Source organism: Solanum pennellii, chromosome 8 (assembly GCF_001406875.1).
Source record: "Solanum pennellii chromosome 8, SPENNV200".
Classification (NCBI taxonomy): domain Eukaryota; kingdom Viridiplantae; phylum Streptophyta; class Magnoliopsida; order Solanales; family Solanaceae; genus Solanum; species Solanum pennellii.
This window is the reverse complement of record NC_028644.1, coordinates 35,419,418-35,439,498: the sequence shown is the minus strand read 5'-3', so window position 1 is coordinate 35,439,498 and position 20,081 is coordinate 35,419,418.

Below are 20,081 nucleotides of genomic sequence, written 5' to 3'. Positions count from 1 at the left end.
CCATTGATTTAAATTAAATATTAGACATTTCTATTGTCACATCCGAGGAGCACTCTCTAGACGTAACCGATGTCGTTATTCTGGAAAAGGGCTAAGACTAGCCTCTTAGCATTTATCATTACATTAAAGGTTAAAAATGCGGAAATAATTTAAAAATATTGTATTTCTTCTACATTGAGGGTTACTTAGACCTCTCGCATACACATAACATATATTTATCGAGTATACATACACACTTCGTATAAATTATACATAGTCTTCAATTTTTATTGCACATTAGTATATTATAAGATAGTCTTATAAGAATTTTATAACATTGTCTCATATTAAACCATCTAGGAAAGAGTATCACAATTTGGTCATAAACCGTACATAAACAATTATAACCACATATATGCTTTAGAATTAAGTATCAAAATGAAAGAGAATGAATAAAGTGTCTTTAAGACTAAACAACATCCAATAAATAGATAATTGCCGCTTCCTCGGAAAGTGAGGACCTACCGAACTTGTAAGATAAGAATCCAAGTAGTCTTCATAGCCTTATCTAATATCAACGGCCGGATCATACATTTGGAGTGAACGTCAAATATGTGTTAGTACACAGTTGTACTATGCATTGGTATGCATTTAAAACATTTGAAATCATGCCATAAATGACATTAATTCAAAACCATGCTAAAATACATAGAAAATCGTTATGCACAATAAATACCCTATATAAGCCAATAGTCACATAATCGTAAGTCAAACCCATGTACGACACAAGACCACCAACAACAAGTAATTGTCAAGTCAACGTATAGAAGAGTTCATAATATAATTATACAACAAATACCCTTACTCATAACCCGCCCTTTAGACTACAAGTGCAATGACCAAGCGAAGCACCATAACCTTACTCAATCAAGTAATCCAAACAAATGATCACAAGTAATTCCCAATTCAACATAACATAGAATCAATAGTAGTCATCATTATAATTAGAAATATAGACAAATAGCATGTTCATAAATGAATATAACATCATATAGGATAATCAACACGTAAAGTCAATATAATCTAACATTTACATCATAATATTATTATATCATAACAACATCCTTCTAGGACTTCCCTCAAAGCAAAGTAGGGTAATGCCTAGGTAGAGTCCCATACCCCTACCTAGACTAAGATAATCTATCAAGTCGCCCTATATAGAGTTCACATCATTATCTTAGCCGGGATAGAACACAAGAGCTAACTGTTGAATCCGGTGTGTAAAACCTTACACATATGGAAGGTGGTCTACCGGTCAAAGTAGATAAAAACATAAACGTTGATTTCTATGTGGATCCATTAGCTAGTCTTCCTATGGTGGCAACATAGTTCTACAACTACGAGATGCGAAAGAACCCTCTACATGCCTATGGAATTGGAGCCTCATCTCATGGGAATCGATTTTGTGAAGTGTCCCTTATAGGGGATTCAACACCTATTATGGAACTATAGGGTGAATCTATCTCTATGGGATGTCAAGAATACCTATTGTTAAGTTCATTCGGTGCTAAGCTAAGTCCCTTTTGAAATGTCTTTCTTTAACAATCATCACTTAGTTTAGGTCATAAGGTCTATCCCTTGTATAATTATAGTCATTTTTCTCAATAGGTATTCCACATGAATATCCTTTCATGGCAACCCTTACAAGTGAGATTAGCATATCATCATCATCATTTCATAACAAGGCACATAAGCAATTCATCACCAACCTTATATCATTTGATATTAAGCATAATCTCACAATAACATAGTCAAGGTATTTCAATTAAACATCATACCAACACCTATGTAGGCAATTAACAAGATATAGTTCAATGTAACTTCATCACCAGTCACAAGTGATCATAATTAAGTAAAGGATAGGATCATGAAGACTTACCAAATCTCCTTCAAAAGACATCATCATGGCCTAACCATCAACCAATCAATTCCATCCAATAATATGTTTACTATCATCATTCATCAGTAAATGACACATGATATAGAGTAATTGCGTCATCACTATCCCATTTAACATCAATCCATTATCTAGGGTTAAGGGTATGAGGGTTCATCATAAATTTGATCCAATCCCAACAATACACTAACCTACTAAATCTATAGATGAATTAGAATTCAAAAAAACAAGTCTAATAATCAATTCATAACTTAAGTAACATAAATTTATAACCATCATCCATGTTTTGGGGAAATTAGGGAAGGGAACATTATCAACATGAAGATGCATCATTTAACATCAATTAATCAACAATCTATACTGAATTAGTCATAGGAAATCACAATTTATCATCAATTGACGTTTAGAAGAAAACCCATTAGTATTTAAAAACCCGTAGGAATGAAGTAATTTAGAAATAAACTTTGAAAGGACCTCTTATAGAAAGGAATCCAAACAGTGAAGAACCCCTATCTTATTGAAGCTTAATCCACAAAATTGAAGAGAAATCCTAGAGAAATTGACCTTCTTCTTCAAGCTTTCTTTCTTCTTCATGGAGGAATTGGGGAGAGAGAAAGTAGAGAGAGGTGAGAGCATTCGAGTTTTGTTTTGGGATTCGGGTTTGGATGAAGGGAAAATGACATTAAAATCACCATAGGCTACTTATAATCATCCCTAAATTACCCAAAACACCCCTCACCTAATTTGGTCTTTTTCTGAAGTCAAAATATCATAAATATGATTTTATCAAATATTGAATGTGGCTCCGCATTGTGGGGCCAATGCGTATTTTATTTCCCAAAAATAAATTTTGGTACAATGAGGTCTGTGTGGGCTGCGTGTTGCGCAGCAGCCCACTGATTATTAAATTTCGCAGGCTGCTTTTGCAGCATGCCCACCCATATTGGGGTTCTTCTCTATGACCGCTCGAGTGGTCCTCGGGGCGCTGTTTTCAAACATTTATAGCCTATATACTACATTCTAACTAACCAAAGTCTTTTTATAAGTTTTAGACTTCATTTGATCTTTCTAAACCATTCCCAATCATAGCGACGCCAACTAGTTCAATTAGGCTAGTTTCTGGATGTCATGGACGTTCTTTGACTTCTTGGTTCTATTCTTCTTGGATGACTTCTAAAAATTGTTTTAGGTCACAAAACAGTATCTAAACCTTTAGACATTCATGTTAGGCTCTATAATAGGTTATAACTATTCGGGGTGTTACATTATCCCCCCCCCCTCCCAAGGAACATTCGTCCCTAAATGACACTTTAAACATTTAAAAAGGGAAAGGATAGACTCAAGACTAGCAGCCCAACAAACAATATAGAACATCATCATGAGTTAAAATTCAAATCAACATAACAATATGACATTTAGACAATGACTCAAAACATCAATTTTTAACACATAAGGCTAAAAGTAACAACGTCAGGAATTTCCTTGTCACAATAACAACATGAGCTCAATATATAATTAAAGACTAAACTATGCCATATTTCCTTTCTCAACATATAAACATGGTCAATATCGTATCATAAAGACAATAATATACCAATATCACAAATAAATGCAATTCTAATCAAAGTGAATTTTTCCATGATAAATATTTTTAGCATAAATCTTCTTACCAAAATATACACATAATTGACAAACAAGTCAAAATTACATTAACTCATTATTTTTTATTAATAGTAATAACTAACCTTATTTGGCAAAGAGATGAGGATTTCGGGACTTCATATCGGCCTTGACCTCCCATGTCGTCCATTCAACTAGGTGGTTTCTTCATAGAACTTTCATGGAGGCTACCTCTTTGTTCCTCAACCTCTTCACTTGACGATCAACGATTTCAAGCGGAACCTCTTCATATGAGAGGTTCTCTTTCAAACCAAGACCTTCAATAGGAAGAATGGGCTCAAGATTACCAATGAATTTCTTAAGCATGGATACATGAAAAAATGGATGAACAGAAAATAGTTCACTAGGATGTATCAACTCATCTGCGAGATTACTAACCCTTTGCATGATTTCATAGGGACACACATAACGAGGACTTAACTTCCCTTTCTTGCCATATCTAACAAACCCTTTCGTAGGCAAAATATTAAAATACACTTTATCACCCTCTTCAAATTCAAGGTTTCTTCTCTATGATAGCCATGACACTTTTACTGACTATAGGCTGTTTGAAACTAGTACCTTATGATATGAACTTTCTCAAAAGTATTATAGATCAAATCCGGACCAAGAAGAGAAGATCCTCCAACCTCAAACTATCCAATAGGAGATCTACACCTCCTACCGTACAAAGCTTCATAAGGAGCCACATATATGGATGAATGAAAGCTATTGTTATATAAGAAGTCCACAAAAGGAAAATGTTCATTCCATTTTCCATTCAAGTTAATGATACAATCCCTAAGCATATCTTCAAAAGTTTGAATAGCATGATCCACTTGACCATCTGTTTGAGGATGAAAAGTGGTGCTCAACTTCACTTGAGTACCCAAAACCTCTTTGAGAATATCTCCAAAACCCAGATGTAAATGGATCACCTCTATCCGATATAATGTACAAAGGAACCCAATGAAGACTCGGTATCTTGTCAAAATAGATCCTTTAATAGTATTCCACCGAAGAAGTTGACTTAACGTGAATAAAGTAAGCATATTTAGTCAACCTATACACTACCACCCATATACACTCTTATTGCATTAGAGTTCGACGCAACCTAACTATGAAATCCATGTTGACATCTTCCCACTTCCATATAGGAATTTTCATTTCTTATAGTAAACCACTCGTCTTTTGGTGTTTGGCCTTCACGTAATGACAAGTGGGACACTTAGCAACAGGCTTTACAACGTCCCTTTCTTAGGCCATCCCACAAAATACTTCTCTGAGGTCATGATACATCTTAGTAGAACACGGATGAACGGAATAATAGGACCCATGAGCTTCCTCAAGTGTGTGGTTTCTGAAGTAATCAACATTGGGTACACACAACCTATCATGATATATCAAAACACTATTTACCCTAAGGATATTACCTTATTAAGCCTACAATAAACCGATTATTTCAACTACATCAATGTCAAGTATAGGTGTTTCTTAGACATAACTTCAACCAAAAATGTTGATTCGGAGTTATAGTGGACCACAAAGCTACCATTAAGGGAATATTCTAACCTTACACACAAACGAGCAAGCGTATGATTATCATTCACTAGGTCTTTCTTGGTTTCTTCTACATGGGACACACTACCAATAGCCATACGACGTAGAGAAGCTGTTACCACATTGGCCTTGCCATGGTGGTAGAAAACAGTCATATTATAGTCTTTCAACAACTCTAACCATATCTTTTGACGAAGATTGAAATCCTTTTGTGTAAACACATATTGGATACTTTTATGGTCAGTATACAGAACAACATGGACCCATAGAGACAATGCCTCCATTTTTTCAAGGCAAATACCATGGAATCTAACTGAAGGTAATGAGTTGGATAATTAATCTCATGAACTTTGAGTGTCCTAGAATCATAGGCTATATCTTTGCCATGTTACATAACAACACACCGTAACCCGACTCGGGATGTATCCCAATAGATGACAAAACCCTTAGTAACCTCTGGTAGAGTCAATACCAGAAAGGAACTAAGCCTATCCTTCAATATTTTGAAGCTCTTTTCACATGCCTTCGACCACTCAAATTTCACATTCTTTTCAATCAAGGTTGTCAAATGACAAGCAATGGATGCAAAAACATCAATAAACCTTCTATAATTACCATCTACGCCTAAGAAACTCCTATTATCCGTATAAGCCAAAGGTCTAGGACAGTTTTTCACAATTTCGGTCTTTCTTGGATAAACCTCCACACATTCACTAGAACTTATAGTGACCATAACTAGTCCAAAATTCCATCTTGAGAATATATTGACCTCTCACCTTGAGTTCGTTATATCCAATATAAGTCAATCTTTCAAAAGTAACTCGCTCCTCGAAGTTGATCGAATAAATCATCAATCTGAGGAAAAGGATACTTGTTCTTGATTGTGACTTCATTGAGTTGACGGTAATCGATACAGATTCTAAGTGAACCATCTTCATTCTTAAAAAAAAATACCAAAGCACCCAATGGGGAAATACTAGGCAGAATAAAGCCCTTGTCTACTAGATCTCTCAGTTGAACCTTCAACTCTTTCAATTCGACCGGATCCATGGATAAGGAGGAATGGAATTGGGATTTGTATCTGGTAGCAAGTCGAAATAAAAATCCATGTCCCATTCGGGAGGAATACTAGGAAGATCATTTGTACAGACATCCGAAAATTCCCTCACTATGGGGATCGACTCAATGGGAGAAATTTCGTTGTCTAAATCTTGGACTCTTACTACTTGGTATAAACACTATTTCGAGATAATCCTACAATCTTTCAAATAAGATATGATACGACCTCTAGGAATATAATTTTCCCCCATTCACCCAAAAACAAAACGAGTTCATTTGGAAAGTTAAACTTCACCACCTTTGTTCTACAACCTATAAAAGTGAAACAAGCACGGAACCAATCCATACCTAAGATAACATCAAAATCAACCATATTTAGTTCTACTAACTCCACATGAGTAACTCTATTAGATAATTTGTATATACTATCTTAGCAACAACGGACACATCCACCTAGGTAGTCACCATAAAAGTTTCATTCAAAATATCTGGCAAAATGTCAAATATTTTAGCTAATGGAGGAGTAAGAAATTACAAAGTAGTACCGCAATCAAGTAAAACATATCGGGATAAGTTTCTTGCTCACCCGTATAGCGAAGAGCATAAAACCAATTTTTCTTTGGAGAATCTACATGAGAACCACTTGCTTGTCCACTCCCCTTGTCTTGCACGTTCAAATTTGGGTAATATAAAATTTTGTGCTCACTTTTACCACAACAAAAGCAATTCTCCATCCCAATAAGGCAATAACCATAATATTTCTTGCCACACTTTTCACATGTTGTATTCTTACTTGGTGAAATAGTACCCCTTCCCTTCTGAGGCTTCCGGTTAGACACCCTATCATCACGAGCCTTAGGGAACTTTGAAGGAACTTGATTGGAGAACCACTTTTTGAACCTAATTTTGTCTTGGATATTAAGCCTACCCTTTGAAGAACCACGATCAAAAGACTTTGCCCTATTTTCTTCCCCACTCTTCCTCTTCACCCTATTCTCTTCCACGTGTTGAGCATGCACAATGAGATGAGAAATGTTCATATTATCAGGTAGCTTAGTTGAACGACATTCTTTCAAGTCATCAGACACTCTTATCACAAAGTGGCTTATTTCAGCTCTAGGGTCAGAAACCAAATGAGCATACCTGAAAGTTTTGTGAATTTCAAATAGTAGTCAAGTATACTCAGACCTCCTTGACAAAGGTTGATGAATTTTTCCACCTTCGCTTCAGTCTTCTCTATTGGAAAGATTCCGTCAAAAAAGGCCTCTTCAAAATCTCCCATGCCACTGGACCACCCCTTAGAGGCCTATTGTCTCTCCATTGGATGTACCAAGTTTGGACAACATCTTTTACTTGGTAATTGTCTCACTCGACCTTCTGACTTGTAGTAAATCCCATAGCATAGAGAATTTTGTAAATTTCATCAACGAACTCTTGGTGGTCTTCCTTAACTTTGGACCCATAGAAACTAGGCGATTTAACCTAATGAAATCCCTCAAATAGTAGGTCATGGTTCTAACTTGTTGGTTTCTTGGGGGTACCACCTCACGATTAGCTTGGGCAGTCACAGCTTGTGCTTGAGTAGTGACAAGTTGTTCTTGGGCTGTAATGGTTTGGGCCATTTGGAGAAGAGTTTCCCTATGTCCCCATCCACCATGGGAAGAAAAGAAACCAGAACTTGATCACCGATAGCAACTTCTTCAAGTGGAGGCACTAAATTGTGTTGTGCTCCCCCAGTATTAATGCCTTCCTCGGACCTTCTTGACGATGCGTTTCGGGTATTCATACTTATAACAGACATACAAGGTTTAGGTGAAAACATAGATAAAATAGACTTAAGAGGCACCATAGAGGATTACAAGAAGATGAGAGTTTTCTAAGCATAACATAGTTCCTCATTCACAAATGTGGTGTGCTTAATACTAATGAATGAGAATTTTCGTAGGTATGGTTTTATGAGACATCAATCCTAGAGGTGTTCAACCTCATGCTCTGATACAAAGATTGTCACATTCGGGGAGCATCCCCTAGATGTAACTGGCGTCGACGTCAGTGATGAAGTCTTAGACTAGCATTTTAGTAATTATCATTACATTCATAGGTTAAAAAAGCGGAAATTTTTTAAAACTTTTCGATTTCTTCTACATTGAGGTTTACTTAGACCTATCACTTACACATAATATTTATTTATCGAGTATATATAGACCCTTCTTATAAGAATATTACATTGTCTTCTACTTTTATTGCATATAAGTTTATTATAAGATAGTCTCATAAGAAGTCTATAAAATTTTCTCATATTAAACCATCTAGACAAGAGTATCACAATTTGGGGCATCGCCCTTACATCAACAATTATAGCCATATATAGGCTTTACAAATATAGAACAAAAATGGAAGAGAATAAAAAAATTGTCTTTAAGACTAAACAACATCCAATAGATAGATCCTCGGAAAGTGTGGACCTACCGAACTTGGAAGATAAGAATGCAAGTAGTCTTCAAAGCCTTCTCTAATATGAATGGCCGGATCCTAAATTTGCAGTAAACATAAAAAATAGGTTATTACACATTGGTATATGCACATAAAACAATTGAAATCTTACTAAAAAGGACATTTGTTCAAAACCATGCTAAAGTACTTTGAAAAGCCTTATGCACAATCAAGACCCCATATAATCCAATAATGAAATAGTCCATGAGTAAAACCCATGTACAACAGAATACCAACATCAACTAGTAATATTCAAGTTAACATATACAAGAGTTCATAACCTCATAATATGAGCAAGACCCTTGCTGATACTGAGACAACAACTCAAACTAAATCCCGAGAGAAAATAAAAAATTAGTGAGGTAAGTTCTATAGACTGTAAGGGTTATATATACGAAGATGAGGATAGAGAGGGCGAAGGATATTCATGATACGGAATGATTTATGTTAATTAGCTATGTGAGCAGACGGGTATACCGAAAAAGAGATGTGGCTAGCTTACTTAAGCAATTCTTCTTATTCTTCTTCCACAATTATTCCTAGAAGTGCATTGACCATGCGAATCCCCATAACCTTAGTCAATCAAGTAAAAAAAACATATGATCATAAGTAATGCCCAACTCAACATAACATAGCATCAATAATATTATCATCTTATTTGGCAATATAAACCAATAGCATGTTCATAAATGAAACTAACATCATATATGATTATGAACATGTAAAGTCATCATAAGCAAACCATTTACTTTATAAGATTATTATATCAGAAGAACATCCTTCTAGGACTTCCCTCAGAACTAACTAGTCCAATGCCTAGGTAGAGTCAAATACCCCTACCAAGGCTATAACAACCTCTCAAGTAATCCTATCTAGAGTTCGCATCATAAATTAATTCTAATTTCAGGAACATTTGCCTTAACCGACATACACCAAAATTGCCAAGTGTGGAATTGGGTGTTGTAAAAGCTTACACCGAAGGAAGGTGGTCTATTAGCCAAAGTAGAACCAAACATAAACGTAGCTTTCTAGGTTGATCCACTAGCTAGTGTTCATGTGGTGGCAATATAGTTGTACAACTAGAAGATATGTGTGAACCCTCTACATGCCTATGGCATTGAAACCTCATCTCGTGGGAATCCATTGGGTGAGTGTCCCTCATTGGGTGAGTCAACACGTTTTATGAAACTTTAGGGTGAATATTCCTCTTGTGGAAGTCAACACCTCCTATTGTCAAGTTTAGTTATTTCTAAGCTATGTCCCTTTAGAAATGACTTTCTTTAACAATTATCACTTAGTTTAGGTCGTAGGGTCTATCCCTTGTATAATCATAATCATTTATCTTAATAGGTATTGCTGATAATATTCTTTCATGGAAACCTTGACATGTGAGATTAGCAAATCATCATCATTATTTCATTACAAGGCACATACAAAAGTCATCACCAATCTTATATCATTTAAACTTAAGCATAATCTCACAATCACATAGTACATACATTTCAATTCAACATCATGCAAAACCTATGTAGGCTATTCACAATGTATAGGTAAAATGAAATGACTAAAAACAAGTAATCATAATTGAAGTAAAGGTTAGGATCATGATGATGGTCTTACCATCAACCAACTAATTGCATCCAATAATAGGTTTAGTATAATCAATCAATAGTAAATAACACATAAACTACATCAATTGCATCATCACTATCCAATTTAACATCAATCCATAACCTAGGGTTAAAGGAGTTAAGGTACATCATGAATTTGATCCAATCTCAGCAATACATTACCCTAGTCAATCAATAGATTAATTATAATAGATAAAACAAGTCTAATAATCAATTCATAATTTAATTCACATCAATTTGTAACCAAGATCTAAAATTTGGAGAATTTTGGGAAGGGAACATGATCATCATGAAATTGCATCAATTAAGATCAATAATTTAACAATTTATACTCAATTATTCATAGGAAATCACAATTTATCATCAATTTGAAGAATAGAAGAAAACACATTAAAATTTGAAACCCCTTTGGAATTGCATAATTTGGAAATGAACTTTGAAAGGACCTATTAGGGAAAGGAATTTAAAGAGTGAAGAAATAAAATTTTATTAAAGCTTAATCCACGAAACGGAATTGAAATATTAGAGAATTTGACCTTCTTCTTGATGCTTTATTCCTTATTCAATTGAGGAATAGGGGAGAGAGAAAGTAGAGGGAGGTGAGAATTTTTGGATTTTGTTTTGGAAATTGGGTTCGGAAGAGTGAAAAGTGACTTTAAAATGACTCTTAGGCTATATATAATCACACCTGAAATTACCAAAAACACCCTCACCTAATTTGGTCTTTTTATGAAGTAAAAACGTCAAAAAATGGTTTCACCAAATCTAGGAAGTGGATCCGAGTCGCGGGCCAACACACATTTTTTTGAAAATTAATAAATTTAGGGACAGTAATGTCTGTCTGGGCTGCGTGTCGCGCATTAGCCCACTTATTCTAGACATTCACAGGCTACTATAGCAACCTGCCCACCCACGTTGGGGTCCTCTTCCATGACCCTTCGATTGGTCATTGGGGTGTTGTTTTCGGACATTTAGACCCTATATAATACACTCTACTTAAATAAAGTAATTTTAAAACTTTTTGACTTCATTTGACCCTCCAAAACCATCCCCAATTATTGCGACATCAACTAGTTCAAATAGGCTAGTTTTTAGACGTCATTGACGTCCTTTGACGACTTGGCTCTAAAACTTCTCAGAGTACTTTTTAACGTTATTGTAATTCATAAAACATTATCTAAACCTCTATACACTCATGTTAGGATCTATATTAGGTCTTGACTTTTGGAGTGTAACATCTATAAACATTGAAATCTTTGAATTCATTTTGAAATTGGCTTTATGCTGATCGATAGCTATCGATAAAGTAATCTCATTCCTTAGAAATGAAGGACCAAAGAAAAATTGAGACAAAATCATTTGAACGCATATTTCACCGAAAGATACGAGACCTTGACCTTATATGGTGGGTTGAGAAAATTTTGGAATAGAAGAACTTTTGACGGTTTGGAACATTAGATTCTATTTAAGGGTTTGGTTTTTTTTATAGGGGAAGGAGTTTATAATGAACAAAACTAAACATATAATGCCCCCCAGAATACCCAAAACACCCTTACATCAATTAAAGCCTTTTAGATTTGTCAAAGTCAACTTCAATTTTAAAAATTATTGTCGCAGAACAAGTCCACTTTGCAGAGTTGTTCCCTAAAGATTTTTTAAAATTAATTTTTTTAAGTAGGGTCCGTTATGTCTCCGCGACGTGGAAGCAATTTTTTCTCATGGCTGGAGAAATACCTCGACGCGGAGTAGCTCCCCCAATGCTACATGTCGCAAGATGTCTAGGAAACATCTTGGCCAATGCTTGGGTCCTCCTCAAGGACAATTAGGTTAATCCTTGGGGAGTCATATTCGAATGTTTTGAATGTAAACAAGTCCCTATAGGTTTTAGGGTCATCCCCACTGATTTTAGACTCCAATCAACACATAAAATAATTTACAACATAAAAGGACACCCTTGCACTCAAAAGACAAGTTTTTGAATGTCTTGGTCATCCCAGAACGTTCAATTTAAAAATTATTTAACTGAATTTTAAATATATTCTTAATAATTTTAAAAAGTGATTAACTCATAAAACACATGTGAGGCTCTACCTAGCATGTTTATTCCTAGCATGGAGACATACCGTCTAATTGTCCATGCCAATCAAATTGAGGAGAAAAAGCTTAAGAAAGTTGGTAGGGAGTTGAATAGTAGAAGGGCCGAAGATGGATATTCTTTGAATTGTAGATTTTATTTCTATATAGGAAAAATATCAAGAAGAGGTTTTATAAAAATTGAACTCCTAATAATACAATGGTAAAAAAAGGCAAAGTGTCTTGAGAATACTAATTGTTAAAACTGTGGTAGAAAAAATGAATGCAAGTTCCTAGTAGGAACGAGTAATTGCTATAGTTGTGGTAAGAGTTGCCACATAAAGAGAGACTGCCCCATGTTGATCAAATCATGATGCTCCTAAGAAGAATTGCTTCTATGCTCTCCAATCCCAATTTGATAAAGAGTGCTTAAAAGATGTTGTTTTTGGTATGTTGCAAGTACTTTCAATTATATTTTTATGCATTGTTGGATCCCCGTTCCACTTTGTCTTTTTTAACTCATTTAGTGGCTACGTAAATTGATATGACTCCCCATGTCTTAGAGTAAACCTTTTTTTGGTTTCTACCCCGGTGAGTGATTACATGGTCGCTAGAAGAATCTATAGGGGTTGTCCCATTTCGTTGCCCAATAGAGCTTCATTTGTTGATTTTGTAGAAATCTTTATGTAGGTCTTTGATGCAATTTTGGGGGTAGATTGTCTACATGCTTTTTTTGCTTCCATTGATCGTATAACTTGAGTAGTAAATTTTAATTTTCTAATGAACCTTTGTTAGAATGTAATGGGGGAAACTGAATTCCTAGGGATAGGATCATTTCATGCCAAAAAGCTTGTATGTTTATGTCACGAGTGGAATCTAGACCCCAGACGAGACCGACGTTGTTGACCTCTCAGAGGTGGTTGACGCGACTACATATGTCTTTCTTACTTTATCTAGATTAATTTTAGCGGAAAAGTTGAAACTTTTTGTTTCTTAACATGCTTACTAAACATTCTACTACATACGTAATTGTTAACCATCAACCATCTTACATTAAGATCATCAATTGAAAGAAACAGTTTATTATAACGATAAAGATGTACGTGCAAAAATAGCACCAATATAATGTCTGAACAAAAACGAGAATGAAACGCTAGTTGAACATACTACACTAGCTGAATCCTACAACTAAGCTAGAATGTAAATGGGCATGTCACGACCCAAAACCGAGCCGGGACTGGCACCCACACTTACCCTCCTATGTGAGCGAACCAACCAATCTAAACCCTAACATTTAAATATAATATCAACAGAAAGTAATGCGGAAGACTTAAACTAATTAATAAAACCCAATTCAATAACTTCTAAAATTCAACATCTATTGTTCCCCAAAATCTGGAAGTCATCACCACAAGAACATCTATGATCAAATTACTAAACTAAGAGTATTCTAAGAAGCTAAAATAAACAAAAGCTAGTCCATGCCGGAACTTCAAGGCATCAAGACATGAGGAAGAAGATCCAGTCCAAGCTAGAAGCATTAGCTCACCCTGAAATCCGGTGTAATGAAGACTGGCTAGAGTTGCGGTTGAGTTGAAGACGACGGTACGTTTGCTGCACTCCACAAATAACAAAGAAAACAAATACAAGTAGGGGTCAGTACAAAACACGGGTACTGAGTAGATATCATCGGCCAACTCAAAATAGAAAACAGTATATATCAGATAATATCATAAATCAACTACAATACTCAACGTGTAGCAACAACAAGTTCTATAATCATTAATAAACACCGCCAAGTTCACACATGAGGACTCAAGCCTCAATACCATACTCTTTTGGGAATTAGGTTCATTAGATTGAGTATATTAACATCTTTCAAGATTCTTTATCTTTATTCCTCTTGTGTCGGTACGTGACACTCCGCTCCCCTACTACTATGTGTCGGTACGTGACACTCCGATCCCCTAATTCTACGTGTCGGTTCGTGACACCCGATCCCCTAATTCTACGTGTCGGTTCGTGACACCCGATCCCCTAATTCTACGTGTCGGTTCGTGACACCCGATCCCCTAATTCTACGTGTCGGTTCGTGACACCCGATCCCCTAATTCTACGTGTCGGTTCGTGACACCCGATCCCCTAATTCTACGTGTCGGTTCGTGACACCCGATCCCCTAATTCTACGTGTCGGTTCGTGACACCCGATCCCCTAATTCTACGTGTCGGTTCGTGACACCCGATCCCCTAATTCTACGTGTCGGTTCGTGACACCCGATCCCCTAATTCTACGTGTCGGTTCGTGACACCCGATCCCCTAATTCTACGTGTCGGTTCGTGACACCCGATCCCCTAATTCTACGTGTCGGTTCGTGACACCCGATCCCCTAATTCTACGTGTCGGTTCGTGACACCCGATCCCCTAATTCTACGTGTCGGTTCGTGACACCCGATCCCCTAATTCTACGTGTCGGTTCGTGACACCCGATCCCCTAATTCTACGTGTCGGTTCGTGACACCCGATCCCCTAATTCTACGTGTCGGTTCGTGACACCCGGTCCCCTAATTCTACGTGTCGGTTCGTGACACCCGCTCCCCTTATTTCATTCTATTAATTTATCAATCCTTCTTTTATACCAAGGCATCATCAACCCCATTACTTTAGTTCATCAAGCCTTCTTTTATACCAAGGCATCATCAATCTCATTAACAAAGTAGATTAGGGTTTTTCAAGATTTGGGATTCAATAGCTTCATCATGCTTATTTTATCACAATTATATAATCACATTCATACAAGCATACAATTAAGCATATAGAAGGGTTTACAATACTACCCAATACATATCATTCGCTATTAAGAGTTTACTACGAATAGTATAAAACCATAACCTACCTCCACCGAAGAATTTTGATCAAGCAAGCAAATTCCACAAATCTTTGTTTCCTCTTCGCTTCTCCTCTTTCTCGTTCGATCCTCTCTCTCTCTTTGTTCTTTCTATTTTTCTTATTCAAACCCTCTTTCTTTTACCCTAATTAGCATATAATTAAGTATAAAAGATGGCAATAATAACCCACTAATTAACTTAAGGTTACCTCTTTTAACCCCCAAGTAATTAGACTTATTAACATTAACCCACTAACTTTGTAAATAATGCAGGAATAGTCCAAAACACCCCTTAAATTACTTAACAGAAATCCGACCCAGCCTGGGATTACGCAGCCTATGACGGCCCGTTGTGCCTGTGACGGTCCGTCCTGCTGCTCCGTCACAGAGTTAAGAGACTCAATTCCACAAAAGGGTCTGTGACGGTCCGTCGTGCCCACGACGGTCCGTCCTGCCATGTCGTCACGAAGTTCAGAGAGTGGATTTCAGTACCCAAATATAAGAATTCTAAGTGTTTTGGAACGAGACCCCCTCGACGGACCGTCGTGCCCATGACGGTCCGTCGTGGGTTCCGTCGACTCAGACAGTTTTTCCAGAAATAAAATCTGCTGCTTAAAACGACTAAACAGGTCGTTACAATAGATACCAATTTACCCATCGTTCGTCCTCGAACGATCACAAGAAGAAAAACAAGGGCGAAAAGGAGTACCTGAATCTGTAAACAGGTGTGGGTATCTTTCTTGCATATCAGCCTCCTTCTCCCAAGTGGCCTCTTCAACCGGTCGATTCTTCCATTGGACTTTGATGGATGCAATCTCCCTTGATCTCAACTTGCGAATTTCTCTATCTAGAATGGCAACAGGCTCCTCCTCATAAGACAAATTCTCATCAAGCAGAACTGAATCCCAACGAATGATGTAGTTTCCATCCCCATGGTATCTTTTCAACATAGACACATGAAATACCGGATGCACTCCTGACAGCCCTGGAGGCAAGGCTAATTCATAAGCCACCTCCCCTACTCGCTTAAGTACCTCAAATGGTCCAATATACCTTGGGCTTAGCTTACCTCTTTTACCAAACCGCATCACCCCTTTCATGGGCGAAACCTTCAGCAAGACTTGCTCACCCTCCATGAACTCCAAGTCCCTAACCTTTCGATCTGCATATTCCTTTTGCCTGCTTTGAGCCGCTAGAAGCTTTTCTTGAATAGATTTCACCTTCTCTAATGAATCCCTCAAAAGGTCAGTACCCCAAGGTCTAACCTCAAATGCATCAAACCAACCAATGGGAGACCTACATCTCCTCCCATACAATGCTTCGAAAGGAGCCATATCAATACTTGAGTGATAGCTATTATTGTATGAAAACTCCGCTAAGGGTAAGAAGCTATCCCAATGGCCACCAAATTCTATCACACATGCACGAAGCATATCCTCCAACACTTGAATCGTTCGCTCAGACTGTCCATCGGTCTGAGGGTGAAATGCAGTACTAAGGTCCAACCTAGTACCTAATTCGGCATGCAATGTTCTCCAAAACTTAGAAGTAAACTGCGTACCTCTATCTGATATGATGGAGAGTGGAACTCCATGCAACCGAACAATTTCTGAGATATAGAGTTTGGCTAACTTTTCTGCATTGTAAGTCACCTTGACCGGAATGAAATGAGCAGACTTAGTTAACCTATCCACAATTACCCAAATAGAGTCAAACTTACCCAATGTCTTTGGAAGACCAACCACAAAGTCCATTGCAATCCTTTCCCACTTCCATTCGGGAATGGGCATTCTCTGAAGTGTTCCTCCGGGCCTCTGGTGTTCATACTTTACTTGTTGACAATTTGGACATTTGGCAACAAAATCAACAATGTCGCGCTTCATTCTACTCCACCAAAAGTGTTGCTTTAGGTCACGATACATCTTGGTTGCACCAGGATGTATAGAATATCCGGAACTATGAGCCTCTGTAAGAATAGTGTGGATCAAATCATCGACACGGGGCACACATACCCTTCCCTTAATTCTCAAAACACCTTCCTCATCCATTATTGCTTCTTTAGCCTCTCCTCGCAACACCATATCCCGAATTCGGCTTAGTTTCTCATCATCAAACTGTTTTCCCTTGATCTTGTCAAGAAAAGAAGATCTCGCCTCCACACTGGCCAAAAATCCTCCCTTCTCATTTACTTCTAACCTCATAAAGTTATTAGCCAGAGTCTGAACCTCTCTAGCCAATGGGCGCCTAGAAGCTTGCAAGTGAGCTAAACTACCCATGCTCCCTGCTTTTCTACTTAAGGCGTCTGCCACAACATTAGCCTTTCCTGGGTGATACAAGATGGTAACATCATAATCCTTCAGTAGTTCCATCCATCTCCTCTGTCTCAAATTCAAATCTTTCTGAGTAAAGACATACTGTAGGCTACGATGATCCGTATAGACTTCACACTTAACCCCATATAGATAGTGTCTCCATTGCTTTAATGCAAACACTACCGCAGCCAACTCCAAATCGTGGGTCGGATAATTACGTTCATGCACCTTTAATTGCCTCGAAGCATACGCAATTACGTTCTTCTCTTGCATTAGCACTGCACCCAAACCAGAATAGGATGCATCACAATACACAATGAAGTTCTTACCCTCTACTGGCAAGGTAAGGATAGGTGCGGTAGTCAGCAAGGTCTTGAGTTTCTGAAAGCTTTCCTCACATTCATCCGACCATACAAATGGAACATTCTGCTTAGTCAAGTTCGTCAATTGGGAAGCAATAGAAGAGAATCCCTTGACAAATCGACGGTAGTAACTGGCTAAACCAACAAAGCTTCTTATTTCTGACACATTAGTAGGTCTTACCCAATTCTTCACTACTTCGATCTTAGAAGGATCCACCATCACTCCATCCTTAGAAACCACGTGCCCCAAGAAGGACACTGAATCTAGCCAAAACTCACACTTGGAGAATTTGGCATAAAGCTTTTTCTCCCTCAACATTTCCAACACAATTCTCAAATGCTCCTCATGTTCCTTCTTACTCTTGGAGTATATCAGTATATCATCAATAAATACGATCACAAAGAGATCCAAATATGGCTTAAAAATCCCGTTCATCAAGCTCATGAAAGCAGCAGGGGCATTCGTTAGTCCAAAGGACATTACCAAGAATTCATAATGCCCATACCTGGTTCGAAAAGCAGTCTTTGGCACATCTGCTGCCCGTATTTTCAATTGATGATAACCAGACCTCAAGTCAATCTTAGAGAAGACACAAGCACCTTGTAACTGATCGAACAAATCATCAATGCGAGGAAGAGGATACTTGTTCTTAACAGTTACTTTATTTAGTTGCCGGTAATCTATGCACATCCGAAGACTCCCATCCTTCTTCTTCACAAACAAAACAGGAGCACCCCAAGGGGATGCACTCGGTCTAATAAAGCCTTTCCCTAACAATTCTTGAAGTTGGGCTTTTAACTCCCTTAACTCTGCTGGAGCCATTCTATAAGGGGGTATGGAAATGGGACGAGTACCCGGCTCCAAATAAATGCAAAAGTCAATATCCCTGTCCGGTGGCATACCAGGAATGTCTGCAGGGAACACATCCAGAAACAAACGAACTACCGAAACCGACTCAATCGAAGGTACTTGGGTAGTATCATCCCTGAGGTGTGCCAAGAACGCTAAACACCCTTTACTAACAATTTTCTTAGCACGTAGAAAGGAGATGATACGAACTAGGGTGGAAGTGTAGTTACCCTCCCATACTAACAGATCTGTCCCAGGCTTGGCCAACGTTACAGTTTTAGCATTACAATCTAAGATTGCAAAATTTGGAGAGAGTCAAGTCATACCCAGAATTACATCGAAATCAACCATTTCTAAGATAACCAAGTCTACATGAGTGTTGCTCCCCATAAAAGTCACCAGACAAGACCTATATACCTTTTCGACTATCACAGACTCACCCACCGGAGTAGAAACACGAATAGGCATGTCAAGCAATTCACAATGTAAATTAAGACCAGTAGCAAATGAGGAAGATACATATGAAAATGTGGAGCCAGGATCAAATAATACAGAAGCCATGCAATCACAAACCAAAGATTACCTGTGATAACAGCATCTGATGTCTCCGCTTCAGACAATGGGCCCTATCACCTTTCTGCCCGTTGCCCCTACCATGTTGTGCTGTAGTGACTCCAGTTTGTCCGTCACCCCGGCCGTTTTGGTGACCACCATTACCTCGGCCACCACGCCCTCCAGAATAACGGCCTCTACCATGACCACCTCTACCTCTAACTATCGGGGGTCTATAACTCTGTTTTGGACAATTTCTCCTAATATGTCCAGTCTCCACACATCCATAACACTCTCTGGACTCAAGCATAGGTCTCTGTGAGAACGACGAGGTCTGGGGATGACCTCCAACCTCAGAGAAATGTTGACCGGTCTGAGGTGGACCCCCAACTACAGTCTGTAGTGAAGACTGAATTGGTCGGACTGAGTAACCTCCTGAACCCTGTCCTCTAGAGTAAGAACCATTAAACTCACCTCCCTTTCGAAACCTTTTAGATGTCGATGCCATGGTGAAGTCATCTGGCTTTACTCCCTCCACCTCTATCACGAAGTCTACCACTTCCTGGAAGGATTTCGCTGTAGCCGCTACCTGTAAGGCTGAAATCGGCAAATCTGACCTCAACCCTTTCACAAAACGGCGAATCCGCTCTTGTGAACTAAAGCAAAGCTGGGTGGCATTCCTAGATAATGCACGAAACTTAGCCTCATA